General features: G+C 38.8%; 1 protein-coding gene across 2 annotated transcripts in view; it reads left to right on the forward strand.

Annotated features, from left to right (window-relative positions):
• The window catches only part of ptch1 (patched 1), a 59,747-nt gene extending 57,347 nt beyond the window's left edge, over positions 1–2,400 (forward strand). For both annotated transcript variants that reach the window (XM_017468747.3, XM_053680302.1), the window contains exon 24: positions 1–2,400. This exon is cut by the window's left edge and continues 586 nt beyond it. The gene's annotated coding sequence lies outside the window, so the exon portion shown is untranslated.
• The last annotated feature ends 18,140 nt before the right edge of the window (positions 2,401–20,540 follow it).

The following is a 20,540-nucleotide window of genomic DNA, read 5'->3' on the forward strand; positions in this document are numbered from 1 at the left end:
ATATATACATATATATATATGTATGAGAGTATGTATTTTTGTGTGTGGCCAAATGTGTATGTGCACCCTAGACAAACATTTTGATTCATTTCAGGGCCTACAAGCTGCATCCTTTCAGCCAGTAAATCAAAAATAGTGTTATACTCATTTGGATTTTTTCATGTTTCTGAAACGCCTGTGCGAAAGTACCCATGCACTTCTACAGGGATTTTGTAAACTATATATATTATACTATATATATAATTATATATGTATATGTGTGTGTGTGTGTATATATATATATATATATATATATATATATATATATATATATATATATATATATATATATACACACACACATATAATTTTTTTTACAAAGTGTATATTGGTTAATTATATTATCTGTAATAACTGTTTAGTGTTTCTATGGACATATTATCAGACCTCAATACATGAAGTCAGGTCCTTTAATGCATCACTGTGTGGGAACTGCAGACAGACGAGCACTATATGTTTGTGTCAGAGTGCACGTGCATGACGGTGTGTTTTGTTGTGTATTGAAGTAGAATGTATGCTTTATACAAATCTTAATTTGCATATCACAAACCTGTGGTAGTAGGGAAAAAAAAAAGAAAAAAACAACAACAGTTGCTGTTTATCGGTGAAGCACGCCATGCGTGAGATATTTCGAAATGAAGAAAGCATAGAGAGCGTTTGCACACGGCTCTACTGTGCTCTGCGTCGGAACTTTCCTCCGTCCTTCTGGCTCGTTTTGAGTTGGTTGACTGTAAAAATGGCCATTTAGTGTGAAGCCTTGCTTGCGCTCGAGCCTCAGAACTGAATTACTGTTGAAACAATTATACAATACGGGTGCAGTTTTCTACTGACTGGCAGTGGGACTGTACACTCTGTAGCATTCTCCTCTCCTCTGTTTCTTTTACAATAGCATGGCATTATTTTTTTATAGTTTTCATTTTTAATGATGCTTTATTAGACTAATACAGCTAAACCTCACATGGTGTAACCAGCTGTAGCCTCTCTGACGGCACAGTGATGTTCACTCACATGATACGTTTTGATAAGCTATGTCGATGAGCAGCATGCGGGGCTTGACCACTAAATGGCCGAACTTGACAGGCTTTTTCTGTCATTTTTAAGGACCGTCCACCTTCTCTGGCCCCAATTTAGCACGAGCGGCTCTCTCCTCTGACCTCAGCTCATAAAACTCTACAGCACAATGCCATGACACTAATTGGAAGTTCCTCCCTCGACCGCCAAATGGCGCATACGAGTGCTTCTAAGGTCAAGGGTCCTGGAGCCCCCAATTCACTCTGGGTATGGTGTGTGTTATGAGTAGACTGTGTGTGTGTATGTGTGTGTGTGTGTGTGTATGGTTTACTTTGGGCCAACCCCCCATCCCCCTCCTGTACGACTTCCTGTTCAACACTAGTACGTCAGTCTCCATTTTCTTTGTTCTTCCTTATTTTTCCTGTTTCGGCGAAGGTCCTGGTCTTCTGTCCATTGCTTGTGTGTGCTGTGTGTTCTGTGTTCTCCTAAAATGTCACGTTGGCAGAAACAGGAGAGAATCATGGCTGGCAACTATTGTTATTCAGTTTTTACTTTTTTTTTTGTTTGTTTTTTTTTTTGCAATATTTATATTTTTGTATTATAAGATGTTGTGTTTAATAATGGTCGTAATGCCAGTTGTTAACAATGCAGGGATTTTTATGTCTGTCTAAAAACACTATTACAGGTTTTTTGTGTGTGTTCTTTCATTAATGGATTTTGATGTGTATAAAGTGCTTACTAATGTTAAATAGGAAAAAGAGTATATAACATTTACAGTACAGATTCTTCAAAGCTCTTAGAGGATTTTAAAAGGAAAATGATCAGTGGTTGTTTTTTTTGTTTGTTTGTTTGTTTGGGGGTTGTTTTTGTTGTTGTTTTTTGTTTTGTTTTGTTTTGTTTTTTTACAGACTGCCATTTATTTCCTCGGCCGGTGTGGATGTATGTCATTTTCAGTTACAAAGATAAATGTATGCCATATAATTTATTTATATGAAAATTTATTTTTGTAGTGTACATAGTAGTTGTCAAGCTATTTGACAGAAGTATATTTTTAAAGAGTTTATATGTAATGCTACCATTGTTTTTTTTTATTGTTTTGTTTTTTTTGTGAGAACATAACAGAGACATTAAGTCATTAAGGTGCACACTTTCATTGCTAACTTGTTCTCAGCCAGCTAAAGTGCCCTTTTACAGTGTTACCATGGAACAGAGTGAGTGAACTCTGATAAAACTGTGCTCGGGTTTTGTGAAAAGCTAGCCATGAAAGTAGAATAAAAAATGTACTAGCTCTCTAAATAATAATGTTCAAACACTGATAGAATTCTAACAAATAAAAAATATTATAACTTATTTGTCTCTTCCTTTTGTTACAAATAAAGAAACATATCTAAAACATGATGTACAGTAGGTACCTGGGACGGACTCGGTCATGTGTCTTATTTCAGTTTATGTCCGTTAGAAAAAAATTATAATTTTTAAAAAATTAATATTTCCCGTGCATGATTTTGTGTATCTACAGTATGAAGGATTTGTTTCTAAAGGTATTCGCTATGATAATAAACAACATAGATGACCAGACTAACTGAATATAAGGTGTTAAGAAATGGCCACACACTGACTACAATGTGTCATGTTTTTTAAACAAATATTTACATTTACAATTATTCATTTAGCAGACGCTTTTATCCAAAGCGACTTACAAATGAGAAAATACAAGCAAAGGGATATATCGAGCAGAGAACAATACAAGTAGTGCTACCATACAAGATCCGTTAATTGAGTTCCAGAAAAAGCTAATTGCGCAGAGTAGGGGTGTAAGTGCCAGAGTAATTTTTATTTTATTTTTATTTATTTTTTTATGGGTTGGTTAGGTGTTCATGGAAGAGGTGAGTCTTTAGCTGTTTTTTGAAGATGGTGAGAGATTCTGTGGTCCGGATTGAGGTTGGAAGTTCATTCCACCACTGAGAAACAGTTAATTTGAATGTTCTTGAAAGGGACCTTGAGCCACGCTGAGTAGGTACAACTAAGCGTCGGTCGTTGATTGATCGCAGATTGCGTGAGCCTTCAGGAGAGAGTTGAGGTAGGAGGGTGCTGTTCCAGACAAGGTCTTGTAGGTGAGCATCAAGGCCTTGAATTTGATGCGGGCAGCTACAGGAAGCCAGTGGAGGGAGATGAAGAGCGGTGTGACATGGGTTCTCTTGGGCTGGTTGAAGATGAGGCGTGCTGCAGCATTCTGAATCATCTGAAGGGGTTTGATGGAGCTGGCTGGGAGGCCCGAAAGTAGTGAGTTGCAGTAGTCCAGTTTTGAGATAACAAGAGTCTGGACTAGTATCTGTGTAGACTGTCCGGTGAGGTAGGGTCTGATTTTCTTGATGTTGTACAGGATGAACCTACAGGACCGTGCAGTTGTTGAGACGTGGTCTGTAAAGGTCAAGCTGTTATCGAGAATATTCACACATTTTACCTTGGTTCGTGACTTACCACAATTTTACATTAATCCATTCTTGAATTCCAAATTAGCAACTGAAAAAAAAATCTTATATTCTTGTAGAGGACTTGGACAAATTTCATAGATGTCTCAAAAACGGTTGCTTTTGGATGAAAATAAAAAAGTGAGGTCCGGCGGCATTATCTCGCCTTGCACTGGCTGACATCTGGCCACAGAGCCGAGCTCTCCCCCTCTAACAGCAGGCTTTTCCTTCTGCTGTATGATTCTGATTGACAGTTTTATAGACTGCAAGGAAATTGGTTGTAGTTACAATACAGCTGGTGTGCTCAAAGTAATGAAAAGGGGCACATGGTCTCAAAAAAACGCAGTGATGGAAACTGATTCAGGCTGACCCCCTGTAACTCGACTGCATGGGTGGTGGCCGTTTATTATTCATGCACCGGCATGGCTGAGCTTGTTTCCACCTACTGTACCCTGCGATTCACTGAACTGATTTGCTCGGCTAATGGCCTGTGGTCTGTGTAATTTCTTTTTACAGCCTATAAGAGGCATTAGCTATGGTTTGCCAGCCAATCAGCACTGACAGGCAGGTCATGTGATGTGAAGTGGATTATAGGACATTTAAAAAAAAAACCTTGCTGGCCAAAATGGAGGCTTGCGTGTTTGGAGTTTTGTAGCATTAGCACTATCTGCTGCACCACCGTACCACCCTGAAAATATATGTACCTCAGTTTCTTTAATGAAATTTTATTTATTTATTTATTTATTTCAAATCATGCTAGGGTTGCAACTAATGATTCTTTTTGGTAATTGATTAATCTTTCTACTACTACTAATACTAATACTAATACTACTACTCCTACTACTACTAATACTACTACTACCACTACTATTAATATTACTAATACTACTACTCCTACTACTACTAATACTCCTCCTCCTACTACTACTACTACTACTAATACTACTCCTCCTCCTCCTACTCCTCCTCCTACTACTACTACTACTACTCCTAATACTACTCCTCCTCCTCCTCCTACTACTACTACTACTACTAATACTACTACTCCTCCTCCTCCTCCTACTACTACTATTACTACTACTACTACTACTACTCCTAATACTACTCCTCCTCCTCCTACTCCTACTCCTACTACTACTACTCCTAATACTACTACTCCTCCTACTACTCCTACTACTAATAATACTACTCCTACTACTACTACTACTAATACTACTACTCCTCCTCCTCCTCTTACTACTAATACTACTCCTCCTCCTACTAATACTACTACTACTACTACTACTACTACTAAGAATAATAATAATAATAATAATACTCCTCTTACTACTAATACTACTACTACTAATACTAATACTAATACTCCTACTACTAATACTACTACTCCTACTAATAATAATAATACTACTACTACTCCTCCTCCTCTTACAACTAATACTACTCCTCCTCCTCCTACTACTACTACTACTACTACTCCTACTACTACTACTACTACTAATACTACTACTACTAATACTAATACTAATACTAATACTCCTACTACTAATACTACTACTCCTACTACTCCTCCTCCTCTTACAACTAATACTACTCCTCCTCCTCCTACTAATACTACTACTACTACTACTACTCTTACTACTAATACTACTACTACTAATACTACTACTCCTCCTACTACTACTAATACTAATACTCCTACTAATAATAATAATACTACTCCTACTACTACTACTACTACTACTACTAATAATAATAATAATAATAATAATAATAATACTCCTCTTACTACTAATACTATTACTACTAATACTACTACTCCTCCTACTACTACTACTCCTACTACTACTACTACTACTCCTACTACTATTAATACTACTAATTCTACTTTTGTAATGTTGTCTGACTGTTACAAAGTAATGTGCAAGTGTTATTAAATGTCTCATATTGATAAATAATATGGATGCACCGGATGTTCGGCAACCGAAATTATTCGGACGAGAATAGCACAAAAGTAAAAAGCATTTTCAGTGTTCGGCCGAATAAGTGAAAATGCCGAATAAATTTGACCGAACAATGACGTGTTTGATGACGCGCCCAAATAGCCTAGCAACCAGAGTGAGACGCGCGAATGTCACGACCTCGATGAGGGCGCTCGCGCATGCGCGAGCTACGTGCACGATGTACGTGCTCTTCGGATGGTTACTTTTTTGTTTCTGTTCCGGAGTATTCTGGCACGTCGCGAGACGTAAGGGAGTGGTGTGAAAGACATATTTATTTAAGGATTTAAGGGCAGGCAGACAAATCCAAATCGTAATCCAAAAAACGTAGTCAAGACTACGTAGGCAAAGGGACTAAATGAACTAATCTATAGTTTAAACTAACTAAATCTATCAAGGAACATACGTTTAACAATGTATCTAACTATACTATATCTACTATGATACTCCGCGAGGTATACAGGGAGGCGAGCGGTATATATCCCCAAGATAATCAGCCGTATAGAACCGAATAGAACCATTTTCTCCACTCTTGTCACTGCACTTTTTAATGCACTTTTGGTTATAGGCTACAGAGTGTGTTCCATTCTTTCAGCAGTCACTTATGTGGGGGGGGGGCAAAGATGACCACGTCAAAATATTTTTATTTCACTCATTTATTTATTTAAAGTTGTATTGTGCTTTGTTGGTAGCCTATGCCTGCTGGAATGAAAAATGTTCAGTGTTAAATAAATATATTATAATTGTAGGATTTTTTTCTGTGAAAAGCAAGACAAAATAGTAAAAAGCACATTTTGACTATTTAATTTATGCAATGGTGGAAAAAAATGGCAAAATAAATGGAAAAAACGCGGGAAAAAAAACGTGTTTGGTTTCGGCTTTCAGACAAGTTTTTCATTATATTCGGCTTCGGCCAAGAATTTTCATCTCGCTGCATCCCTAGTAAATAACTAAGATAAATTGTATATTTTGGTTTAAAAAGTCTGCCAAGGATAAATTATTAACTAATTAATTAATTGGTAATTATGGGACACATCTAAGAAAAAAAAAGAGTGGGGGACGAGAGAGAGAGAGCGAGATAGAGTGAGAGAGAGAAGCATATTATAACCTCAAACTTATAAACTCAAACTTGATGTATATTATTAGATTCTGGAACTATGACTGGCTGTAAACACATGTCCATCGTTTCTCCCTCTATTTATGTGAGCTGAAGAATTAGCCTCATCTATAGTATGACGTTGACGCACTACGTTGCTTTCCTGTGCTGCAAATCAAACGGTGACAGTCCCATCTCTTACAAAGATCCTAATAAAGTCCTAAGAGGCAAGAAAAGGAACCAAGTAATCCTTGCATAGCAGTGAGTTGTTCATTTAACAAGATGGTCAAAAGCCCCAGAGGTATGTTGGAGGTTTGCAAAATGTTTATCATAAAACATGTAATACATACAAGTTGTCAGGAATTCATGCCTACGCTGGGTCAGATGACGCTTATGTAAACAGTGTTGTCCAGCTGGCTTGTGTTCAGATGATCACAGTAATTTGCAGTCGTTCCTGAGTGGAGAGCCTCTAGTGTTGCATTGAAGACCTCTGATAATTCCCTTAATAAAAAGTAATACATCTGAAACTAAAATGGGGAGTCCATTTTTGCACGAAACAGCTGCAGCAGAATAAGCTCCCTCTTCCCAGCCTCCCAGCACGAAGCTGGGAACCATTAATGGAGGAATTCAGAGGCCCTGAAATCACACATCTCATCACTCAGAGAGAGAGAGAGAGAGAGAGAGAGAGAGAGAGCAAGAGAGAGAGAGAGAGAAGGTGTTTATTTTTCGGCTCTGGGAGCTGTGCTCCAGCTGTTAGGCAACGACAGGCCCAGATTTGAATAGGAACACCCAGAGGACTATTACAGCCGCCACCACTTTCAGCCAGGAGTGAAGTCAAATCTGACGCTGCGTGAATGTTTTAAAGCTACTCTGCTCCTGTGCCAGAAAGTGATGGTATGACATGCATCCTCTGAATCCACAGCTTTAAAAGAGATACGTAATGTTTCAGGGACAAAGAGGCATTGTAAGTAATGCATGATATATTAGTAGTAGATGAAGTGTTCACTGGCACATGGAGTAGCAGACAAGCAATCATGTAATTTGCTGTGTTTCTGGCAAGACCTGTGTGGAACTACAGTTACCAAGAGACACTTTGAGTAGTTCAGTTTTACAGACAGTATTTCCTTAATGGTTGTAACTGTAATTGTTTTCCAAATGAAATAAGGATTGCACTCACCTACCACGGAGGCCTGACGGGCATTTGCATTGTTGGAGAGGTGAGTCAGGACATACCGGTGACTGCAAAATTCAAATCACTTCTTCCTTCATGTTTAAACGAAAGACAAACGTACTTACAAGCTGCAGATTCATGTGTATCCGTGATGTCTAGCTACAGTGTTTGTGGTGGTCTGCAAAATTTGAAATCTCTTACTTCAGAGGCAGTGCATACATGGCAAAACATCCCAGCACGATGTTACAACAAAGGCCGAATCTTTTGGCCTCTACAGGTACACAAGCAGGAAGCCTGAGCAACACGAGAATAATTACACTGACTGATGTTGTTTACTTTGATTTCCTTTCGCATCATTTATTTTGCTGAGACCAAACCGTTATTTACATTTCAGCTCCAGTGATTGTGGATCTCAAGCCAAGGGTAAGGTTTCTCGTAATGCTTATACAGAGATCGCTCAGCCTGCTGGAGCTGTTTTTCTCTTTCTCCTCGCCTTCTGAGCCCAACCACATACCAAGATCACCCCCCCCCCCTTTTTTTCCCTGAACGCTCAGCACATGTTTCCATGCGAGTGATGTACATGTGTTTATTGCGAAGATGACAAACCAGAGTTGGATTGCGGTGTTTGATTTTTTTTTTCTTTTCCTAGAGCTTCTCTGGGGTTTATATAATTCCTACAGAGCACTGTGCCTTTCCTCGTCTTTTATTTAAACTATAGTCTGTTTGTCCTTGCCAGCAAACACGCAACATCCTATGGAAACATATACGTCATCTGGAGAGAGAGCGTGAGAGAGAGAGAGAGACGTTAAATACTTTCATGTGTATTTGGAAAGCTTGTGTGAACACAATATTCTGCTAATCGAAATAAAATTACAGCTTTTGATTTCACACAGGATGGAGGCGGAGAAATACAGCTTTCTATGACAGAGTGGGAGCCCCATGTCTGGCCCCTGGTCAATCAACCAGGAGGAACAACCTCCTCACTCCTACAACCCCCCACCCCAACCGCCACCACCTCATCTCAGAGAGTGAAGGAGGAAGACAGATGAGGAGAGGCCCAATGTTTGTAAACAGTTTGGAATTCACTAATGGTCTACCCATCCACAAATGGTGGGCTGATGATGTTTCCAGCATTGTGGTATATTGTTTCTGGCAAAGGGAACGCAGTCTAATGAAGAACAGGTGATGAGGAGCTCACACTGGGTGTCTACAAAAAGTGACCATCCATCTCACCGTCCCTCACTTTAAATCTTTGTGATAAATACAGAATACAAAACAAGAATTCAGTCATAGCTTAAATTCCCTTTACCAATTATATAAAAACAGCGGTCTAATTTTTTGAAAGACATTTTGAACAAGGTTCAAAGATGGATCTGTGGGGTGGCATTTGGTAAATAACTCTGCAGCCGACAACTTTACCATAATGTTGTGAACAAACAAGAATTTGCAATCCCCTAAGGTTGAGCAGGACATTATAGGAAATGTAATGAAGGAGACTCAAGAGTATAGCTAGAATCCATGTGCAAGATTAGCATGTCTAAGATTAGATGTTCTCTCTGACCATTGGTCTGAAGCCGATATCCTGAAGACAAACCTCGACATTTATATTTGGATGCCTACAAAATGCTTGCCAGACTCAAGGAGTAAACTGAACATCTCTGTCTAATACAGTGTCCTCTGAGAGGCTGTAGAATCAGTATACCAATTTGAATATCATTTCTGCTGCTTCCATGGTGGTTGGGCTTTTAGGTAGTGGAATTAAGCAGCAGCCTTTAGAAAAGTGATCTATGATTGTGAGAATGGTGGTGCTACCTTGAGATAGTGGGAGGTATGTGATCAAATCAAGCTATGTGTGACCAAGTAGTTGGGGGACTGTTCAAGAAGGGTTCAAGAAGGCCTGTTTGTAAATGTCAAAAGCAAATACTGAGCATTCTTTAACAAACCTGTTTTAGCTCTCTGGTGATATCATCCATCAATTCTTGGTATACAGGTGCAACAAAACAGGACTCATGTATCATGGTTTCAGGTACAGGTTTTGCTTGAGGATTTTCATCTAAACATGACAAGGCATCAGCTGTAACATTTTTTAAACCAGTTCTATAAGTTAAAGTGTAATTAAACCTTGTGAAAAAGAGTGCCCACAAGGGCTGAATTGCTTTGCATACTTGACATATTTAATACTTCACTGATCCTGATTCGGTTAAGATGGGATATTCTGCACTTTCAAACCTGCTGCATCAATCTCCATGCAGTGAGGGGTCAGGATGGAGAAGGATGGGGGCTGGGGTGAACTGGACCTTAAGGGTGCCAAAGACATATGTGGCTTTGTCAGTGCACATGAGGGTCTTCGGTTTCCTCTTTAAGAGAGATGTCATGGGTGCTGCTACTGAGCTAAAACTACTGATAAAGTGCCAGTAGAAATTTGCAAACCCCAAGAACCTTTGTAGCTCTTTGGTAGTTTTGGGTTGCAGCCAGGCTGTAACTGCTTCCAGCTTCAGTTAGTCCATCTCCACTCCCCTTTCATCAAGGATATTGCCTAGGAATTTGACGGATCATTGGTGAAAGTTGTATATTTGTATACCGTTTATATAGACAATGAGACATTGATTCAGGAACTCCTTAGGATGCCTGGAACACAGAAGGCGCTTTAACGAGGGCATATGGAATTACTAAATCTTCAATGTGACCTGATGTGTTTATGAATGCCATCTTCCACTTCATCAATCATCCTCTCTGATATGGATGAAGTTATATGGACTTCACAGATCCTGTTTAGTGAAAATTCAAGCACCTCTTACCTGTTCAGGGGTTGCTGACACTAGAGGTGCCTGTACTTCACAAAATTAAAGTCTCAGTAATCTATACATGAACAGCTTGCCTGTCTTTTTTTTTTGTTGTTTACAAAGAAGAATCCAGCAGTGGCTGGTGAGGTAGAGGGATGTGCTAGTTCTTCTTGAATGCATTCTTTCATGGTTCTGGTGTCAGGTACTGAGAGAGGGTAAGCTCAGCCTCTAGGGGGAGCAATACAGGCTAAGGGGTTGATAGTGCAGTCCCATGGGCAATGCGATGGTGTCAGAGATTTCCCCTCAAGGGCCCATAGCACAACAGAGTGTGCTTCCGGGTTGTCAAACTTTGTTTACTTTTGGACACGTGTGTTTTATTATGGTTTATGTCTTGTCTCTGCCCCTGTCTTGCTATTAGTTGTGTCCCTCACCTGTCCTCATTATTCACAGCTGTTTATATTTTACCTTTGATTTTGTGCGTATTTAAACCACTTGTGTTTCATTGTCAGGTTGCAAAGTATTGTGTGTTTCTGTGTTTTCCGCCAGACCCGTACCAAGCCTTTGATCTTTGGGCCTCGTTTCATGGTTTTGATCCTGTTTTGTCCCCGTGTTTCTCGACTCTTATCTAAGCCTAATTAATGTTGTTTGCCGAGCACACGACCCTGTGCCTGTTTATTGACCACATTTTGCCCTACGATTTGGATTCATATGCCTGCCTCTCTTCAATAAAAGCTTTAACCGCACTTGCATCCATCTCCAACCCCATTACATGACAGATGGTATCTTTGAGTTTTTTTTTTTTTTTTTTACTAAATATATCAGGCAGGTTGCGGTAGGGAATGTCTATATCTTTGGTGATTTTGTGGCTTTCAATCTGCATTGAGTGACAGGGCAAAGACCGACAGGATTTAAAATGGTTATCATGAAGGAGAGAGAGTTTCTGAATCTAAAATTCTTGCATACATTTGAAGGGGAATGGTGCGCTCAGTAATCCTCCCACTTCTCAGCCAGGTGCCATCCAGGGCTTTCACTATAAGTGAGCCTGTGAACGGGACAAGGGGAATATTCAGCGTTTTAGCCATATCTTCATCCATGAAATTACCTGCAGCACCAGAATCAATGAGCGCTTGGAACTATTATATTGTTTGTTGTATCGCACCATGACAACTTTACGCACCATGACAGATTATTCTTTTATTCTCTTTTATGGGAATGAGTGTGGTATTCACCTGGTTTAGGAGCTTATGGAGCTTATTTTCAGGTCTCAGTTTACAACAGGCACAGAAATGTCCCTTCTGCAGTACAAACACAGGCCAAAACATCTGCAGCATTCTTTTTCCTCAGTAGAGAAGCTATGTCCATGTCCATGGGTTCTGGTTGATTGGGAACAGTGTGAGAGCATGGAACCAAGCTTTGTGGCTTTAATCCGATAGTTTGTGCATATGGCCAGCTGGCTAAACTAGTTGAGTGTTAGAGACTCACCCTGACATGCTATTGTCTATAATTGATGTGACAGGAAAATAATTAATGATGGGATGTTATGTCATCATGCAGAAGTTGATTATTTTCCAATAACAGAATCCAATCACTTATATACCACAACAGTTTGTTAATCATTTTTTTTTTAAAAATACAGGGTGGTATATATTTTTTAAACGGTTTATAGTTACAGACATGTGAAAAAATAAGAATGGAAATTGTTGGCTTTTTTTTTTTTTTACATTAATAAAGCTGATACACTCTACCAAATGACACAAATTTTTTTTACATTTTGTAGTAAGTTCCACAATTTACATTAACAAAAAACAGATTGAATCAGGTGTTCAAAATTGGGTGCCAGTGATTAGAACCTGCTTAGGGAATGCAGGTGGAGCCTGTCTTATTTATATCCCTATCTAGTGTCTGGTGTTCCCTTTGCTATTGAGGTGTGTGGTGTCATCATGCCAAGGAAAAAGCCTTTGCAAGACTACAGTTTGCCAATGAGCATACAGCCAAAGACTAGGCCTTTTAGAATAATGTTCTCTGAACAGATGAATCAAAGATAGAGTTGTTTGGCCACAGTAACAGCAGACATGTTTGGCGCTGACCAAACACAGCTTTTCAGGAGAAGCACCTCATACCAACTGTGAAGCACGATGGTGGAAATGTTACAGTTTGGGTTTGCGTTCGTTGATTCAACTATGAATTCTGCATCATATCAAAGAGTGCTTGAAGATAATGTGAGGGCATCTGTCCGAAAGTTGAAGTTGAATCAAAAGTTGACCTTTCAACAGGATAATGACTTTAAGCACACTAGCAAATCCACCAAGGAATGGCTCAAAAAGAAGAAATGGAGGGTTATGGAGTGGCCTAGTCAAAGCATGGATTTGAATCCCATTATAATGTTGTGGGGGGATTTGAAATGGGCAGTACATGCAAGAAAACCCTTGCAACTGAAAAGAATATTACATGGAAGAGTGGTCAACAATTCTAGCAAGCCTGGTGGACAATTATGCAAAACGCCTACAAGACATTTTTGTTAAAGGGGGCAGTACTATCTTCTGAGGCCGAGGGTGTACTTACTTACAGAAGAATATCACATGTATTGATATTTCTGTTGAATAAATGATTGAAAAAGCAAATGTTCCTTGTGGTTTTGTTCTAGTACATCAACTGTATTAATAGGCACTGTTTCACAGAGGATCAAATGTTTGCTTGTCCAAAAATGTCAAAAAAGCCAACAATTTCCATGGGGTGTACTTATTTTTTCACATGACTGTATCTTTAATGTTGCGGAACATCCGCAAAAAAACGTTTTTCAGCATATCAATTATAGTAGTCATGTGTGTAACTATTTTAACATTGACAATGTTATTATTTCAGCAGTCTACCACAGTATATTGGAGTTATAATTAAAGTGTATATATATCCCAATCAGGTGAACAGTGTAGGAATTACAACACTTTATAGGTGTTCCACTAAAATGGTACATGCCAAGTACAAAGACTTACTTGAAAATACAGTAGGTTCCTAACAAGATACAGTAGATCTACTATGCAGACTATATCTACATACGCATACACAAATCTACTTTCCACCACCCAGGAGTCACTTGGAGGCCCACTGATAGGAATCATGAGCTCGCTCCTTCTCTCTCTCTCTCCCTCGCACCACAGTGGTTTGGCTAGACATGACCACACATAGGCCAAGGGCAGGAAGCAGCAACCATAATAGTCTCCTGCCGGAGGTGAACACAAAGTAATTACTGGGAAATCAGTCTAAAACGCTGTACCTGCACTGAGCCAGCAGTGTGGGTTACACACGCCTTTATTTTCACTCAACCATACATGTCATTTACCAAGTATTAACTTGCAATATTCAATTTAAAAAAATAAAAAATTGACCAGTGGTATCAGAGCATGAGCCAGGGTCAGAACACCATGGTATATATTCCATGGGTAAGGGAAAGGGGTAAATGTGGGGTGTCAAATACTCCTATATAATCCTGTTTGAATCCTCTGCACTAATTGAAACCACATGTGTGTCAAAATCTCAGTCATTTACAGAATGAATGTGTGCGGTCCAGAAAAAGAAGCCATATCTACCGCAATAAGGGTGTTGCCTCGCAAATGTGACACCCTGCATGCTTGAAGAAAGTGAGCCCGACATCTTGCTCTGATTTTACTTAGTTCAAGTAAAGATGAAACTTGTCTGTAAAGCTAAATGATACACAAAACAACAGTAATGTGGTCTTTCAGTGGTGCACGCTTGACTCTTACCCCGTGATACCATTTCCTAGAAAAGAGGGCTGAAGGAATACGACTTTGATCCCAGTCTGGCTGCTACACATCTTACCATGCTAACAAGGTATTAAGAAAGGAAGTAAGCACTGAAACATGACAGCAGGTGCTGCATCATGATTACACCAAAGTTGATTAACTTCCTGTAACAGCACATCCCAAATGTTTTATTCATCTTTAACAGCAATTTCCCAATGATTCTATTTTTTAATTGATCAAACAATGACATATTGTAGTTTTTACCCATTTATAGTTACTTTTAATGTTGTTGAAAGTCTGCAAAACAAGTTAGTTCCTGTTATCACTTATACAGTAATTGCTATAAACAAGTCCTTAGCCTTTCCCGTGGTGGAAGACACAGACACTGACACTAGAGACTCCTACGATAAATGTCTCCTTACAGAAAACTGGACCATATCAATGATTATAGGTTCCTCTTTGTTAAATAACACATTTTTAATCTGTTCTTTATTAGACTGAGAATATGTGGAGAGTTTGCCGTACAAGTATTGTGAGTGAATTTGTTACTATAGAAATGATCATTTATTGTAGAATGAGCACGTGGATATAAACCTCTTATTTGAATGACAACCGACACTATTGTCAGAGCTGCAGTTACAGAACATCAATCAACATCAGATAATCAGATTCAAGAAATAAACAGCGCTGTGGTATAATACCATTATTAATAGTAGAAATGGTGGATATTTTTTAGTACAAGCAGTAATATGCTGCTTAAAATGTCCAAAAAATAACAAGTTTCATTAAGCCAGAGGTTTCTCAAGAGTTCTTTATATACTTCATGGGTTTCTAACTTAATACTTTCTAAAGAGATTCTACTCTCTATAAGGAAAGCTGCAGAACTTTTAAGGGTTCCCCATTAATACAAACCAAAAATCCCTTTTGCTTGAAATTGCTTTTTTTCTATTGCTATATAATGTATTGCTATAGAGAAAGCCAGGATCATTGTGTATGAGTCTGAAGACTAGAAGGTTGATGAGTACCACTGCTATGATTTAGAGTCTAATTCTGCTGTGATTGCTCTGTTAGCTTATACTGTATGCTCTTGCACCACACTTGTTTATGTTAGGTCTGTATGTTTTCTTTAATCAAACATGTAGCCTCCAGCCTCTCTAATTAACCCATTTAAATTGACCTCTTTCAAATGATATGCTTCTACAGTACACTTACACACATGTTAAGACCAATTGTGTATGATGTTACCAAATGGCTCCCAACATTTTCACGTCCAAACCCTGTGTCCATGAAAATGTTCTATCCCATTGTGTTTTAAACAGCATCGCAATCATGAATTGCAATGTAATCTGGCCATATTACAAATCTATGACTGATAAAAGACGACTGAGTGATCCATTTGTATGTATGAATGGGATGGTTTTTCACTCTTTTAAAAATGTTCTACAGTATTTCCTTTCTCCGCAATGAAGCCTTGCTTCCTCACCAAGTAATAATAACTTGGTTGGCAAAAAAATGTCTGGAATTGTGTCTAACTCCTTTAGAAAGTGACTAGGCCTTTCCATGAAAGGAAGCTTTAGGTTTTTTCAGTAACCAAAACTGGTATGCTGACTAGATCCATGCCTTGAGACCATGGAGGCTTACATAACTGCTTCTATAAATTTTGAAGGGCTACATAAACTTGTTAATGTGGAGAGATGTCATAGAAAATCAGAAGAAGTAATCTAGCCTATGTGAGATAAAAAGCATAATCTGAAGTACATTAACCCAAATCTAAAGATTGATGAGCGGAACTCAGGGTTGTGTGCAGATGTGTGTTAAATGAGAAGTGAAGCAGATGATCACCTAACATTCCAGTGTGCTTGCAATTAGCACTGACTAAACCTTTTGCATGTTTTTCTTTCCCGAATGAAAACAAACTGTTTAGGAACTAAAGGAAAGTATACAAATCCACAAGAACCACATTCAGGGAATGTTCCTATGCACAACGATGTCAAATCCATTGTTTGGGTCTCAACTAGAGGCACCACATTTATTCCGTATTCCACAGAGGCAGTGTTACCAGTTTGTGTGATCTCTAACCCAACTGGAATACGCTTAAGAATACAGGCCTGAAAAAAAATGGTAGATATATGCACATGGGTTTGTTTATAATTAATCCACTATAAGCCAGTGAACCAATCCAGTATGACAACACTGTTCCAGAGATTTCCCAGTGCTCACATGCTATTCTTCTGCTGGACTCATACACACGTATGTACAAAGGCGTGATGAGTGATGAGCAGATCCCACAGAAACAGACGGCAGAATTCTGCCCAAATTATTTATGATTTGTAAGCAAGACAGGACATCTGTTTTTGTATCCCCCTACTGAAAGATGTCCTGGTCTCCCAATACCATTTTTTACTGTCTAATTGCTTTTTCTCTCTTCGAACGAAACTTGGATATGACTTTTAGTGTCTGAAGCCATTAGATATTTGTTTTGCTTCCATTTCTGATTTGTCATCAGGACAGTAGGTCAACATAATGCAAATCTGTTGTGCTGTATTGTGAAGAACTCTATTTTCAGGCGTGAATATTCCAGGCCTCGAAAAGTAGACTTCATACTTACACAGAACCAGCAAATCAATAACATTTTGGCTTTTGTCACAAAGTCATTTCTGCTGATGCAGTTTGTGAAAGAGCGCTAAGGGTCAAATTCACTGCACGCCACATGTTTGTGTGTCTTAGATGCTTTCCACCTAATGATTTACAGTGGCCTCTAGTTTCATGCTTAATTCCCCATTAAGGATATGGGAGGATAGTTGACGGAGAGAAAAAAAAATCTTTTTTTTTTCCCTGAGTGGGTTAACCTGAGAAAGGCTGAGTTGTTCTGGCCACACCCAGTCTGTGCACTTCTGTTCTCTATGAGTTAGGAGTAAGCTCAGGGCCAGCTGGCTGCACTTCTGGTTCATGTGGGCGGCAGTACTGAAGACAGCCAACACATTTTCATTCAGTATAAATAAAGAGATCGGAGGGAGCTTCACCGTAAAAGTACTCATATGCTGGACATGCCATCACTCTGCCTGCAGGAACTACAAACAAAGAGTTGGGCATTGGAAATGGAAAGGAAACATTCAGCTGAAAAAGCAGAAAGGAGAGATAGCTCTGTCACCGCTGCCAGGTACAAAAATAAGAGGGGCTTAGGGCTGCACTGAACTAATTTGTCAGCACTACCATCTGTGCTTCTCTGGGCCTCCTTGGCTCATGCACAGGCTTCAGTGGTTGACATCCTACTCCAGTCGAACTGCTTGGAAGATATGAGGGTTTCTCAGGGTTTGGCCAAGAGACAGTTCGCTCCTACCACCCACTTCGTGATCTCAGTAGCTGGACACGACGGCTCTCTGCCAATCCCTCTACTCCGCCGTGCAAACCCCTACTCTTTCTTTTTTTTTTTCCCTCACCCTCGTTCCCTCTGCCCTGTTTTTTTTTCTCCTCAAGATCACCTATTTTGAGCTCAGTTAAAACACACATGGTTGTTAGCCCAGGCATTAAACCACATGTTTTTTTCTCCTGTTTTTAATTACTATTTGTATGACTTCGTTTTAGGCCATATGTCTTTTTTATGGACAAACCAAAGGAATCTGACCTGAAATGACCTAAATGAGGGAGGGAAAAAAATGAAATAAAGACAGAATGAACCCAGTTGTATTCACCTTGGTCTCTAATAAGTAGTCCATTTGTTTGGCTTTTAGAAATTTCAAGTGTTTTGTAGTGAGTGCATCTCCAAAAGAAAATTCTTCATACAATGTGTGGATGACATCAGGGCTATTATGTTGTGTTTGAATCACATATGAATTCTTATGTTATTAAAATAAATATGTGCTTTACCCAGGAGTGCACATAATGTTTCTGGGTAACTTTTCTCATCTGCTCAATTATCCATCGGCACCACCCTGCACTGAAGAAAGCCCAGGCGCGTGCGCACACACACACGCACACGCACACACACACACATGCACATACACACACACACACACACACACGCGCACACACACACACACACACACACACACACACACACACACACGCACACACACACATGCACCAGCCCAGAAAACCACAGGAGTTGCTCTAATCTGGAGCCATTAGCCCACTTTAAACACATTCCCAAAGTTATAGCCTGTTTCAGCAACCTCTCCAAAACACACAATGTATCTCTCTCAATTCTCTGTCGTACTTACTGTATCCAATTCAAAAACATTAGACAAAATCTCACCCACTCATATTAGTGATGAACACTTATACGTGAGTGTGCACACTGACATTACTTGGAGTGCAACTTAAGATGGGGCACTGACAAATACAGCATTATTAATTAATATATAAAATGCTAAATTGTATTTGTATCATTTTTGCAAGTATATTGATTTTCCTGTTGGAAGAATTTGCTAGCTACTTGATATTATCTGTCATTTTAATAAAAGTAATGCATAAGTAGCTAATGCAAGTTACCAACTACAAAAAAATACTAGTAAACAGCAGTCAACATTTACACTCAACACGTTTTTTTATTTTTTTTTTTGGTTTGTTTTAAAAAAATTAATTACCCATCTGAATGGAGAAGTGCTCTATTTTATTCTCCACTCATTCTAGAAACTCTGTGGAGCTACTAAAGCAGTGACTGGCTAACATTACTAAGATATTTCGAGTGTTGTCTGAGGTCATACAGACAAGTGTAGATTATTAGCCAGTTTAGCTAGTGTAAGCTGCCTTTGTTTACGCAATCACTTCGTTCACTCACATTAGTTTGCTAGTTATAATATTAATATAACAAGCTAGCTTAGACATCACACTGGAAAACATACTGGAAAAACTGAAGAACTCTACTGAGATTTTGTTAGCTCAGTTTACAGCAGAACAAGACATGGCTTTGCTAGAGAACTGTCAAGGAATTCAGGGGCTTGTTGGAAAGTATGTGGGCATTCATGAAACTCGCCTTCCATGTACAAAACTGTCAGTCACTTCATTAACCAGACCCTTTATCTTCAAATAACATTTATAAAATGCATTTATCATAAGGAAAAATATTGGGGGCGACATCAGGGCCAACTGAAATTGTACAAATGACAGAACACTATGCGCGAAAATAATTTCTGGAGATGTAACTAAAAATGAAATCTTGTCATTTTGATAAACCTGTGTTGTGTTTGCAATTGTTTGATATCCATGAGACCAAAATATTTTTTGTGAATTTTTTTTAACAAAAAGGTCGAAATGTTAAACAACAAAGACAATTTTTCACAGCCTTCTTTACTCATATTTACCAAGGGTGCCAATATTATTGGAGGGCATGACGGGCATGAAAATGACAGAACACTATGTGCGAAAATAATTTCTGGAGATGTAACTAAAAATTAAATATTGCCATCTGTCCCATTCACTAACATGAGAATAGGTGGGGTTAAAAATTATATATCTATTTTTGAAAACACACATGCAAACACACACACATATAGGTTAGTTTGGCCTTTATGAGGTCCTTGCATTGATTTCTGTACACTGTGGCTACTTAATACTACCTACACTTACACCTAACCAGGACATCTGCTGCTTTGCCCATTGATGTCCATAATGGCAATGCTGATCGTGTGATCAGCATGACCCTAGAGTTGCATTCCAGTTAATAATGTGAGTATATGGTGAGTTTATTAGTTAAAATGTATGAATGCGGTAATATTGTATATAGTATTAAACACCCTTTTAAGAATTCATGCAATAGAGCTGTATGCCACGTATCCTAAAAGCCAACTCACACCACACGCCTTCCTGGAGATTTTTTTGTTAATGCACACTCACTTCAGTTCATCAGTTTCTGTTTTCTCATGCATGTAAGTGATGCATATACTACGTTATAATCAGTGTGGACTGAAGGGATAAGTCATCCCGCATTGCTCCTGATGTTTATGTGCCGTATCCTTTACGAATTTGTTGTAAAGGTGGTTTTACTGTTATAGATGAACCCAAATTTTGGTCAAAATCTATAACAAATTATACAATAACATGCTCTCCATGTTAGATTATACATCTAGTGAAAGAAAATTACTACATTCTGCTTACGTCAATCAGTGTGATACAGGATTTTTCAGAAAACTGGGTTCCCTAAAGAAACATTCTTGAAAATAAGCTTGAGGCATTAAGGATATACTTCTGTCCATTAGTATGTTTTGTTTACGTT

Source organism: Ictalurus punctatus, chromosome 5 (assembly GCF_001660625.3).
Source record: "Ictalurus punctatus breed USDA103 chromosome 5, Coco_2.0, whole genome shotgun sequence".
In the NCBI taxonomy this organism is placed as follows: domain Eukaryota; kingdom Metazoa; phylum Chordata; class Actinopteri; order Siluriformes; family Ictaluridae; genus Ictalurus; species Ictalurus punctatus.